General features: G+C 41.1%; 1 long non-coding RNA gene across 1 annotated transcript; it reads right to left on the reverse strand.

Moving 5' to 3' along the window:
- Positions 1 to 10,095: 10,095 nt before the first annotated feature.
- On the reverse strand, positions 10,096 to 12,105 carry LOC123490851. Its single transcript, XR_006661070.1, has 3 exons — positions 11,811 to 12,105; positions 11,452 to 11,582; positions 10,096 to 10,367 (listed from the first exon to the last, which is right to left on the reverse strand). It is a non-coding gene; the product is annotated as an uncharacterized LOC123490851 (long non-coding RNA).
- Positions 12,106 to 12,464: the final 359 nt, after the last annotated feature.

A 12,464-nucleotide genomic window follows, 5' to 3' on the forward strand; every position in this document is an offset into this window, starting at 1 on the left:
CTCGCTTCGTGCTACAGCCGGCACGGCGGAAGACACTGCCAAGACACAGTAACTACCCACGATACCTAGCTATGACGCCGTAGCTAACTAGCAAGCTAGCATCCATTAACACACAATTTAGCATCAATACTTGGTTACAACAAACTGCCAAGAGTGTGTTAGCACACTAAACAGATAATTCATGTCCGTGTCTAGTTCCTTTCATAACGCATAACGCAGCAAAAATTAAACGTTGGCTAGCAGCACATTTAACATTGGAAACAGCTAATCGTTACCAGTAGCTACCCGCTAGCTAGCTAGCCTCGTGCTTCGATACTAACCTACAATTACCTACGGAAACCTACAATAACAACAATACTAACCTATAATAAATACAATACCTAACTACAACTAACTACCAACCTACGATCTAATATATGGTTAAGCTTTACTCAACACCATATGAGAAGCTCTCCACCGTTGCTAGTCGTTGCTAATCGTTACCAGTAGCTACCCGCTAGCTAGCTAGCCTCGTGCTTCGATACTAACCTACAATTACCTACGGAAACCTACAATAACAACAATACTAACCTATGATAAATACAATACCTGACTACAACTAACTACCAACCTACGATCTAATACATGGTTAAGCTTTACTCAACACCATATGAGAAGCTCTCCACCGTTGCTAATCGTTGCTAATCGTTACCAGTAGCTACCTGCTAGCTAGCTAGCCTCGTGCTTCGATACTAACCTACAATTACCTACGGAAACCTACAATAACAACAATACTAACCTATAATAAATACAATACCTAACTACAACTAACTACCAACCTACGATCTAATACATGGTTGCTTTACTCAACACCAAATGAGAAGCTTACCTCCTGCTTACCTCCAGCTAGAGAGCTAGAGAAAAACACAACCTCTCCCGACCGCTGCTGCTGCACGGCCATTAAACTCTGTAATTGGCGTGTATCTTTGTAGTGACTGGGTGTATTGATACATAATCCAAAGTGTAATTAATAACTTCACCATGCTCAAAGGGTAATTCAATGTCTGCCTGTTAATTTTTTTACCCATCTACCAATAGGTGCCCTTCTTTGTGAGGCATTGGAAAACCTCCCTGGTCTTTGTGGTTGAATCTGTGTTTGAAATTCACTGCTCGACTGACGGACCTTACAGATAATTGTATGTGTGGGGTAAAGAGATGAGGTAGTCATTGAAAAGTCAGTAACTGAAAGGTTGCTGGTTCAAATCCCAGAGCCAACTAGGTGAAAAATCTGTTGCTCATGTAAGTCGCTCTGGAAAAGAGCATCTGCTAAAAAACAAAATGTGTCCATGCAACTTATAGAGTACCACAGTATGAGTCATAAAACCTAGCGGTCAATCAGGAAAATGGTTCCGATCATTTCTCCATCATTAATTTTTCCCATAGAGGATTTTAGAAACACTAAAATAAGGGCTGTGTTTCGTGACATTTCATGGCCTGACCATGTAAATCTCTCTGGGACAAGGTGACTTTTATAAATATATTCGCCTGTATTTACCCAAAAATGAAATGCAAATTAGCTGCTAATCTTAAAAAACTACAAATGCCATGATGATCTGGACGAGACTGCCGAATCGAGGCAGAGGTAAGAATCTCTGGATTTACTATCTAATGTTAGTTATGTGTAGTAATGAATAAATTGGCAAAATGTATTTAAATGGACAATTCTGTGAACTCTCTTGTGCAAGTTTTAAATTGACAAAATACCTGTTAGCAAAGGAGTCAGCTAGAGATGACGTGCAGGAGATTGCAGGAATTTGTAGCTTTGCATGATGTCTACTTTGATGCTAATTAGTATTTAAATAGAGCCGAATATATTGATAAAAGTCACCTAGTTCGAGAGAAATTTACATGTTTTTCAAAACGTCACGCCAGAGTAAGCCAGCACGAAACACAGCCCTTATTTTAAGTGTTTCTAAAATCCACTATGGGAAACATGAATGGTGGAAAAATTATTGAAACCATTTCCCTCTTTGACAGCTAGGCTTTATGGGTATTATGACACCTCCACTGTGGGGCCCTATTATGTGACTTGCTAAGCAAATCTTTACTCCTAAAATGATTTAGGCTTGCCATAACATAGGGGTTGAGTACTTATTTCAGCTTTCACTTTTAATACATTTGTAAAAATGTCAAAAAACATAATTCCACTTTGACATTATAGGGTATTGTGTGTAGGCCAGTGACAAACAAATCTCAATTTAATCCATTTTAAATTCAGGCTGTAACACAACAACATGTGGAAAAAGCCAAGGGGTGTGAATACTTTCTGATGGCACTTGAGGTGGGAGAAACAGACTGAAGGCTTGGACCAGGGAATATTTAGGATATAAACCATTTGCATTTCTAAACCATTGATTGTACGAGAAACACTGTTTTTGTGTTTTAATGCTACCTTTTCCATGCACTGAAACCCTCAAAAAGTGTTTTCACAACAATCTCTTAAAAACACCAATATTAAGGTTGAAGAACCACTTTGGGTGTATCAGAGTACTTAATTTCTGTTTTAAAACACATGCTGTGCATTCAAACGTTTACATTGGGTTTACATTCAAACATCCTCCAAATACCAGATCTCAGCTTAGGTGCACTACTCTTCATGGCTTCATTACACAATCATGGTGTTTTGAGACTTTCTATTTTTACAGTGTAGCTGTCTGCTCCACAGACCTATATACACTACCAGTCAAAAGTTTGGACACACCTACTCATTCAATTTTTACTATTTTTTACATTGTAGAATAATAGTGAAGACATCAAAACTATGAAATAACACCCTATGGAATCATGTAGTATCCAAAAAAGTGTTAACCTCTATGGGATCGGTGTCCCGTATACGGGACGGTTGAGCTAACGTGCGCTAATGTGATTAGCATAACTGTTGTAAGTAACAGCAAACTTCCAGGACATAGACGTCTTATATGGGCAGAAAGCTTAAATTCTTGTTAATCTAACTGCACTGTCCAATTTACAGTAGCTATTACAGTGAAAAAATGCTATTGTTTGAGGAGAGCGCACAACAACAAAAAACGTATCACGGCAACTGGTTTGATACATTCACCTCTGAAGGTAAATAATGTACTTACATTCAGTAATCTTGCTCTGATTTGTCATCCTGAGGGTCCCAGAGATAAAATGTAGCATAGTTTTGTTTGATAAAATCCATTTTTATATTAAAATGTAGGAACTGGGTTCTACAGTTTGAACCCCTGCTGTCTCTGGCTCCACACCCACCCCGACCCCGGCCATCTAGATGTGTGAAAGTTAGTGTATAAGCTAATGATCCATCATGTATGACATTCCTGGGAGTGTGTAAACTTACATTTTGTATTACCATATCATTTTTGTATGTTCTCTATAGTTATGTACTTGAAAATGTGTCAATTGACCAATTCGGCACATTTGGGCAGACTTGATACAAAATAGTCCAGTATTGCAATGCTTCACCGGATCAATCTGAAACTTTGCACACACAATGCGCTAAACTGCAATATTATATTGTGACCTTTCTCTTGCATTTCAAAGACGATGGAACAAAAAAATTAATAGAAAACGCATGTTTTTTTGTTTGTATTATCTTTTACCAGATCGTATGTGTTATATTCTCCTACATTAATTTAAAATTTCCACACATTTCAAAGTGTTTCCTTTCAAATGGTATCAAGAATATGCATATCCATGCTTCATGCCCTGAGCTACAGGCAGTTAGATTTGGGTATGTCATTTTAGGCGAAAATTGAAAAAAAAGGGTCCGATCCTTAAATCAAAATACAGTGGGGAAAAAAAGTATTTAGTCAGCCACCAATTGTGCAAGTTCTCCCACTTAAAAAGATGAGAGAGGCCTGTAATTTTCAACATAGGTACACGTCAACTATGACAGACAAATTGAGGGAAGAAAATCCAGAAAATCACATTGTAGGATTTTTAATGAATTTATTTGCAAATTATGGTGGAAAATAAGTATTTGGTCACCTACAAACAAACAAGATTTCTGGCTCTCACAGACCTGTAACTTCTTCTTTAAGAGGCTCCTCTGTCCTCCACTCGTTACCTGTATTAATGGCACCTGTTTGAACTTGTTATCAGTATAAAAGACACCTGTCCACAACCTCAAACAGTCACACTCCAAACTCCACTATGGCCAAGACCAAAGAGCTGTCAAAGGACACCAGAAACAAAATTGTAGACCTGCACCAGGCTGGGAAGACTGAATCTGCAATAGGTAAGCAGCTTGGTTTGAAGAAACAACTGTGGGAGCAATTATTAGGAAATGGAAGACATACAAGACCACTGATAATCTCCCTCGATCTGGGGCTCCACGCAAGATCTCACCCCGTGGGGTCAAAATGATCACAAGAACGGTGAGCAAAAATCCCAGAACCACACGGGGGGACCTAGTGAATGACCTGCAGAGAGCTGGGACCAAAGTAACAAAGCCTACCATCAGTAACACACTACGCCGCCAGGGACTCAAATCCTGCAGTGCCAGACTTGTCCCCCTGCTTAAGCCAGTACATGTCCAGGCCCGTCTGAAGTTTGCTAGAGTGCATTTGGATGATCCAGAAGAGGATTTGGAGAATGTCATATGGTCAGATGAAACCAAAATAGAACTTTTTGGTAAAAACTCAACTCGTCGTGTTTGGAGGACAAAGAATGCTGAGTTGCATCCAAAGAACACCGTACCTACTGTGAAGCATGGGGGTGGAAAAATCATGCTTTGGGGCTGTTTTTCTGCAAAGGGACCAGGATGACTGATCCGTGTAAAGGAAAGAATGAATGGGGCCATGTATCGTGAGATTTTGAGTGAAAACCTCCTTCCATCAGCAAGGGCATTGAAGATGAAACGTGGCTGGGTCTTTCAGCATGACAATGATCCCAAACACACCGCCCGGGCAACGAAGGAGTGGCTTCGTAAGAAGCATTTCAAGGTCCTGGAGTGGCCTAGCCAGTCTCCAGATCTCAACCCCATAGAAAATCTTTGGAGGGAGTTGAAAGTCCGTGTTGCCCAGCGACAGCCCCAAAACATCACTGCTCTAGAGGAGATCTGCATGGAGGAATGGGCCAAAATACCAGCAACAGTGTGTGAAAACCTTGTGAAGACATACAGAAAACTTTTGACCTGTGTCATTGCCTACAAAGGGTATATAACAAAGTATTGAGAAACTTTTGTTATTGACCACATACTTATTTTCCACCATAATTTGCAAATAAATTCATAAAAAATCCTACAATGTGATTTTCTGGATTTTTTCCCCTCATTTTGTCTGTCATAGTTGACGTGTACCTATGATGAAAATTACAGGCCTCTCTCATCTTTTTAAGTGGGAGAACTTGCACAATTGGTGGCTGACTAAATACTTTTTTTCCCCACTGTATATTTTATATTTGAGATTCTTCAAATAGCCACCCTTTGCCTTGATGACAGCTTTGCACACTCTTGGCATTCTCTCAACCAGCTTCATGAGGTAGTCACCTGGAATGCATTTCAATTAACAGGTGTGCCTTGTTAAAAGTTAATTTGTGGAATTTCTTTCCTTCTTAATGCGTTTGAGCCAATCAGTTGTGTTGTGACAAGGTAGGGAGGGGGTATACAGAATATAGCCCTATTTGGTAAAAGACCAAGTCCATATTATGGCAAGAACAGCTCAAATAAGCAAAGCGAAACGACAGTCCATCATTACTTTAAGACATGAAGGTCAGTCAATACGGAACATTTCAAGAACTTTGAAGGTTTCTTCAAGTGCAGTTGCAAAAACCATAAAGCGCTATGATGAAACTGGCTCTCATGAGGACTGCCACAGGAATGAAAGACCCAGAGTAACCTCTGCTGCAGAGGATAAGTTCATTAGAGTTACCAGCCTCAGAAATTGCAGCCCAAATAAATGATTCACAGAGTTCAAGTCACAGACACATTTCAACATCAACTGTTCAGAGGGGACTGTGTGAATCAGGCCTTCATGGTCAAATTGCTGCAAAGAAACCACTACTAAATGACACCAATAAGAAGAAGAGACCTGCTTGGGCCAAGAAACACGAGCAATGGACATTAGACCGGTGGAAATGTGTCCTTTGGTCTGGAGTCCAAATTTGAGATGTTTGGTTCCAACCGCTGTGTCTTTGTGAGACGCGGTGTGGGTGAACGAATGATCTCCTCATGTGTAGTTCCAACCGTAAAGCATGGAGGAGGAGGAGGAGGAGTTGTTATGGTGTGGGGGTGCTTTGCTGGTGACACTGTCTGTGATTGATTTAGAATTCAAGGCACACTTAACCAGCATTGCTACCACAGCATTCTGCAGTGATACGCCATCCCATCTGGTTTGGGCTTAGTGGGACTATCATTTGTTTTTCAACAGGACAATGACCCAACACACCTCCAGGCTGTGTTAGGGCTATTTGACCAAGAAGGAGAGTGATGGAGTGCTGCATCAGATGACCTGGCCTCCACAATCCCCCGACCTCAACGCAATTGAGATGGTTTGGGATGAGTCGGACCACAGAGTGAAGGAAAAGCAGCCAACAAGTGCTCAGCATATGTGGAAACTCCTTCAAGAATGTTGGAAAAGCATTCCAGGTGAAGCTGGTTGAGAGAATGCCAAGTGTGCAAAGCTGTCATCAAGGCAAAGGGTGGCTATTTGAAGAATCTCAAATATAAAATATATTTTGATTTGTTTAACACTTTTTTGGTTACTACATGATTACTACTTATTTCATAGTTTTGATGTCTTCACTATTATTCTACAATGTAGAAAATAGTAAAAAATAAAGAAAAACCCTTGAATGAGTAGGTGTGTCCAAACGTTTGACTGTATAACCTATAACAATAACCTGCACTGATGCAGTGGTACATGTTTTATAGCTCAATGAGAAGTAGTATATCATTAACCGAGGACCACACTGGAAATAAGGGTTTTTACACTTTCCTGTGTCATCCTTTGGATTTTCTTGTTCTTCAATTGTTTTTTTAAACTGTACAATGTGTTTTACCCAAAACAAAATCAGTCAATAGGCTTCTCTCTGCTCGTTTTCTTCACTCTTGACCAAATGCTCAATACGTCATGGGTACTCCCACCACCACTCTCAGCATCAGCCCATATTTATCAGTGGAGGAAGGCGGGACAAGATCCAAGTTTCCCCATACATCTGGTGGAGCAGTGAATGGTTTGATGACTGAACAAGAGGGACAGGCCTACATTATATTGTATACTATCTAGTTAAAATGACAGGTAAAAAGTATTTGTTATCATTATGCAGAAATGTGGATAAAAAGTATTGTATGTTTCTCTCTCTCTCGTTCTTTCTTCTGTAGGGTGTAGCTACATTCATCTCTGTTTGAATGAAGACTTTTCATCTATTCCACACCCAGTGAAGGCCATCCGTATTGCAGCAAAGTTTCATTTTGACTATGGCAATAGTAATTTTCCATCTGACAGCCTGAGTGAGTTTAGCAGTTGAATTTGAATCACATTTCTTAATAAAAGAAAGCCCAGTCAGGCTAGGTATGCGTCCCAAATGGCACCCTATTCCCTATATAGTGCACTACTTTAGACCAGAGAATGGCACCCTATTCCCTATATAGTGCACTACTTTTGACCAGCAATTGGGAATTGCAAAATGTTAATTTTGATGTGTGATGGAGTTATTGCCTTGCTGGAAGTTCCACTTGTGGCCAAGTTTCAGCTTTCTTGTGTGACAGAGGGGATACAATGCGTGAGTCTACCACAGGACAAACCAACGTCTTACCATTAGACCCAGAGGAAATTCCCTCTTGGGCCGAGGGCAGACACTGATTTTGAAGTCGCAGGCAGGGCTACACCTTGACCATGAGCAACCATTCTTTGGCTCATGTCCGCTACTCTGGCAGAGGCAACCAGGTTTTTTGGCCAAATACTGTACATTAGGAAATGTATTATAAACGTTATGCTGACCATGCTATCATGAGACAGCCTTCTTTTTCTTCAAAGCAATTTGATCTGACGATGGATCACTGACTGAGTTTATCATGTGGATACATAAGGATGCATTCTGCCATGATTGTAATTCATATCAGTCATCCAAAACAGCAACTCTTGATCTTTGATCAAAATAAAGTCAATATGTCATTATTTACCTTGCTGAAATATATTTCTGATGCTTCTGATATCCTTATTAGGGAATATGGAAAGATTTATTCTCTGTGGAGAAAAGAAAACAAAGTTTATACTTACATTTATAGGTTTATTTATGTTCCAATTAAAAGCAAAAACAAGTGAAAACAATTAATACAAGGAAGGAATTGATGCAGAGGCCTGCGATGGCTATCCTAGTGGGAATGGCATGCCAAAGTGACGATTAGAGAGTCTGCCTGATATTGCAACAAACTAGCCGAATCCGACCATCCTGATATCGTAAACTTACAGTGCCAGACAAATATACACCCTTGCACCCTAATCACTAAACTAGGTGCTTTCCAATGGAAGAGCTAAGAGGAAAGTCATCCAACAAATCCAGGAAGCAGGTTCCTGATGATGATGCTGCTACTGTCTTGGTGTTTGAGGAAGAGGAAGGACTCCTAATGATTCCTTATTTCTACATGTTAGAAAGACATGTTTGTTTTACGGTACGGCATAATTCTATATCAAATCAAACTTTATTTATAGAGCACATTTCTTACAAGTTAATGCATTTCAAAGTTCTTAAAACAAAAAATTAAAATAATACATAAATAAAAAGGACAAAGATAAGATATATGATCTAGATACATTTAAATGGTCAAATGAAACTGAACATATTCAAATAATAATAGGGCAATAAAACAACAGTGAAACCAGAGAGACTGAAGGAAGTAAAATAAATAAGATAAATACAATTGAATAAACCAAATTAAATTATATCAGGTAGATAAAATAGCACAATAAAATCACCCTAGGTAAAAGCACGGCTAGAAAGGTGTGTCTTGAGCGCTCTCTTAAAAATGTCTACTGTCTCTACTCAGATCCTCCAGCTGGCTGTTCCAACAGCCTGGTCTCATAGACTAGACATAACATAGTAAATGTAAATCCGTGACACTCAAATTAGTATGATATGTTACATTTGGTATGGTTACATAAGACAGATGGTTACTTAAGGCAAAAACGAAAGTAAAGTGGTTGTTCGGGGTGGATGGGTGGACGTATAACGTGAAAGGTTATGAGTTCGAATCTTATCAGGGACAGCTTTAGCATTTTAGCTAATTAGCAACTTTTCAACTACTTACTACTTTGCAGCTACTTAGCATGTTAGTTAACCCTTCCCCTAAACTTAACCCTTTAAGCTAACCCTTCCCCTAACCTAACTCCTAAACTTCACCCTAACCCCTAATCCTAACCCCTTGCCTAGCTAACGTTAGCCACCTAGCTAGAATTCGTAACATACCATATGTTATTTTTTCAATCTTGAGATGTCCTCTCGTCTTCTGTCCAGTGGTCGGTTGAGTGGTCATTTGCCTATTTAAAAGGGACACTTTGACTCAATTACTCCTTTGCCACAGCACTCACATGATATGTATCCATCACAAGAAACGCCAATGTCTTTAAAATTCTAAAACCTGCCTTTTCCACTTTCAAGTTAATGTGCTTCTTGTATACCTGGTCTGATACTAATATCTTTGTAGAGGTTTGTGATAGGGCAGTGCTCAGGCCTAGTGCATATTTGTACATCCACCTCATGGTCCTTGCCCCATAGAATGCATGGTGTTTTGAGTTGGTTGTCAACTGATCGACTTTAATAAGTGCTTGGGATGGTTCTTCCAGTGATGTGTGAATAACCCTGTTTGCAGAGGAGCCTGTGATCCGCTCCTGCTCTATGTTGGTGCCAAGCCTTACAGGCAGCCTGATCTTTGTTTCTTCCTCCACCTGAGAAACTTGCTCATCTGTGAAACCTTGTAGATTATTGAACCAAGGTTTTGGGGGTGAAAACATCAGCATAGTCCTTGAATGTACTGAGACCAAAGGGAAGTTCCTTTGTCGCCGAAGAGCGTCTGGAGCAGCTGCTTTTCCTGTGACGTTGAAGCTTTGAGGATGGTTCTCCTTTCTTATCGCTTCCTTGATTTTGTACTTTTTCACTGTAGAATTCAATTTCTTTAATAATTTGTATCTTTGTATTGACCCATCTTCCAATAGGTGCCCTTCTTTGGGAGGCATTGGAAAACCTCCCTGGTCTTTGTGGTTGAATCTGTGTTTGAAATTCACTGCTCGACTGACGGACCTTACAGATAATTGTACGTGTGGGGTAAAGAGAGGAGGTAGTCATTCGAAGTCCAGGTCCAGCTGAACAGGGTAGTCGAAACACCTCTCTGGATCGTATGGCTCCTCCACCTGACAGGGACAAAACAGGTACGCTAATAGATCACTATTACTGCTCAAGCTATAATAAAACAAAGTGTATAATAAAACTATTGTATTAGTATGGAACAGATACTTAAGGCAATATTCATAATATAAAATTATAACATTGTAAACGCTACCGTTAAAATATACACAATTTACACTCAATCAATCAATTTTATTTTATATAGCCCTTCGTACATCAGCTAATATCTCGAAGTGCTGTACAGAAACCCAGCCTAAAACCCCAAACAGCTAGTAATGCAGGTGTAGAAGCACGGTGGCTAGGAAAAACTCCCTAGAAAGGCCAAAACCTAGGAAGAAACCTAGAGAGGAACCAGGCTATGAGGGGTGGCCAGTCCTCTTCTGGCTGTGCCGGGTGGAGATTATAACAGAACCATGCCAAGATGTTCAAAAATGTTCATAAGTGACAAGCATGGTCAAATAATAATCAGGAATAAATCTCAGTTGGCTTTTCATAGCCGATCATTAAGAGTTGAAAACAGCAGGTCTGGGACAGGTAGGGGTTCCATAACCGCAGGCAGAACAGTTGAAACTGGAATAGCAGCAAGGCCAGGCGGACTGGGGACAGCAAGGAGTCACCACGGCCGGTAGTCCCGACGTATGGTCCTAGGGCTCAGGTCTCTCAGTTGGCTTTTCTGCTTGATCATTAAGAGTTGAAAACAGCAGGTCTGGGACAGGTAGGGGTTTCGTAACCGCAGGCAGAACAGTTGAAACTGGAATAGCAGCAAGGCCAGGCGGACTGGGGACAGCAAGGTGTCAGCATGCCCGGTAGTCCTGACGTATGGTCCTAGGGCTCAGGTTCTCAGAGAGAAAGAGAGAACGAGAATTAGGAGAGAGCATACTTAAATTCACACAGGACACTGGATAAGACAGGAGAAGTACTCCAGGTATAACCAACTAACCCCAGCCCCCCGACACATAAACTACTGCAGCATAAATACTGGAGGCTGAGACAGGAGCGGTCCGGAGACACTGTGGCCCCATCCGAAGAAACCCCCGGACAGGGCCAAACAGGAAGAATATGTTAACATCGTTGCACAGGGTCTCCAACCTTTTCCTCAGGGGGCAGTTGATCAGCCCTGAATATGTCTTCCTCAGCCACTGGGGGAAGGGGCCCTCCACAAACACAGGCCTGTTGGGGTTATGTTTAGCCAGCAGCTCCATCTGGGCTGGGCTGGATCCCTGACAGGATGAGAAAAGGCAGGGTTTACCATTTAAACAGACAACGATATTGAGAACCGTATGTTTGCGTGCATCCTCTGGAGTTGCACCTAGCCAATAATAACTGATAACTTAAATACCCGGCTGACCACAGAATACGAGTACATCTACTGAAAAGAGAATCTGAGATCCTGGGATTCGGATCCCTGGTAGTTTGTATGTAAAAAAGAGGGAACTCTGATTATCTACCTAGGTAGTGTGGGAAGGTGATCTCCTCCCCTGACTCTGAGATGTCAGTACAAGGCATCTGGCAGACCGTGACCTTAGCGCCCAGGTCGTTAGCGATGCGGTGGAGACTGAGGCGGGCCAAGTCTACAGGGTCCCCAGGGAGCTGCAGGGGGACGGGAAGGCGTGCTTGAACTTGGGGAACCAGTACATGATGCGCTGGTACTTCCTCATAGGGTGACTCTAGTCCCTGAGAACTAACAATCACCAATAAAAACTAGAGTCGGAGAGAATCTAAAATTCCAAAAGTGTCATGACATGGGCACCCCATTGATTTTGTTTATAATGTTTGAGTCACTCAGATAGCATACCGAACCTGGCATAAGCCATGGCAAAATGTGTAGAATTGCAGGAAACTGGCTTTAAAACTGTAAAATGTTCACGCCGCCAAGAGGAGGGCCTTTAAAATCTTTGGTCGGAGACCACGCAATTGACCACGGCCACTAGCACGCCCCTACGCTAACGTTGCCACCGCTGCTGAAAAGAAACCTATGGGAAACACTGTACACACACCACTGTAAATATGGGATAACGATCATCCATCGCTGTTAACTCAAATTTAACTACCATGTTGACGTGATTACCTGGGGAAATTCCTATGGTTTTAGGGAGTGACAT

Source organism: Coregonus clupeaformis, unplaced genomic scaffold (genome assembly GCF_020615455.1).
Source record: "Coregonus clupeaformis isolate EN_2021a unplaced genomic scaffold, ASM2061545v1 scaf5101, whole genome shotgun sequence".
Taxonomy (NCBI): Eukaryota; Metazoa; Chordata; class Actinopteri; order Salmoniformes; family Salmonidae; genus Coregonus; species Coregonus clupeaformis.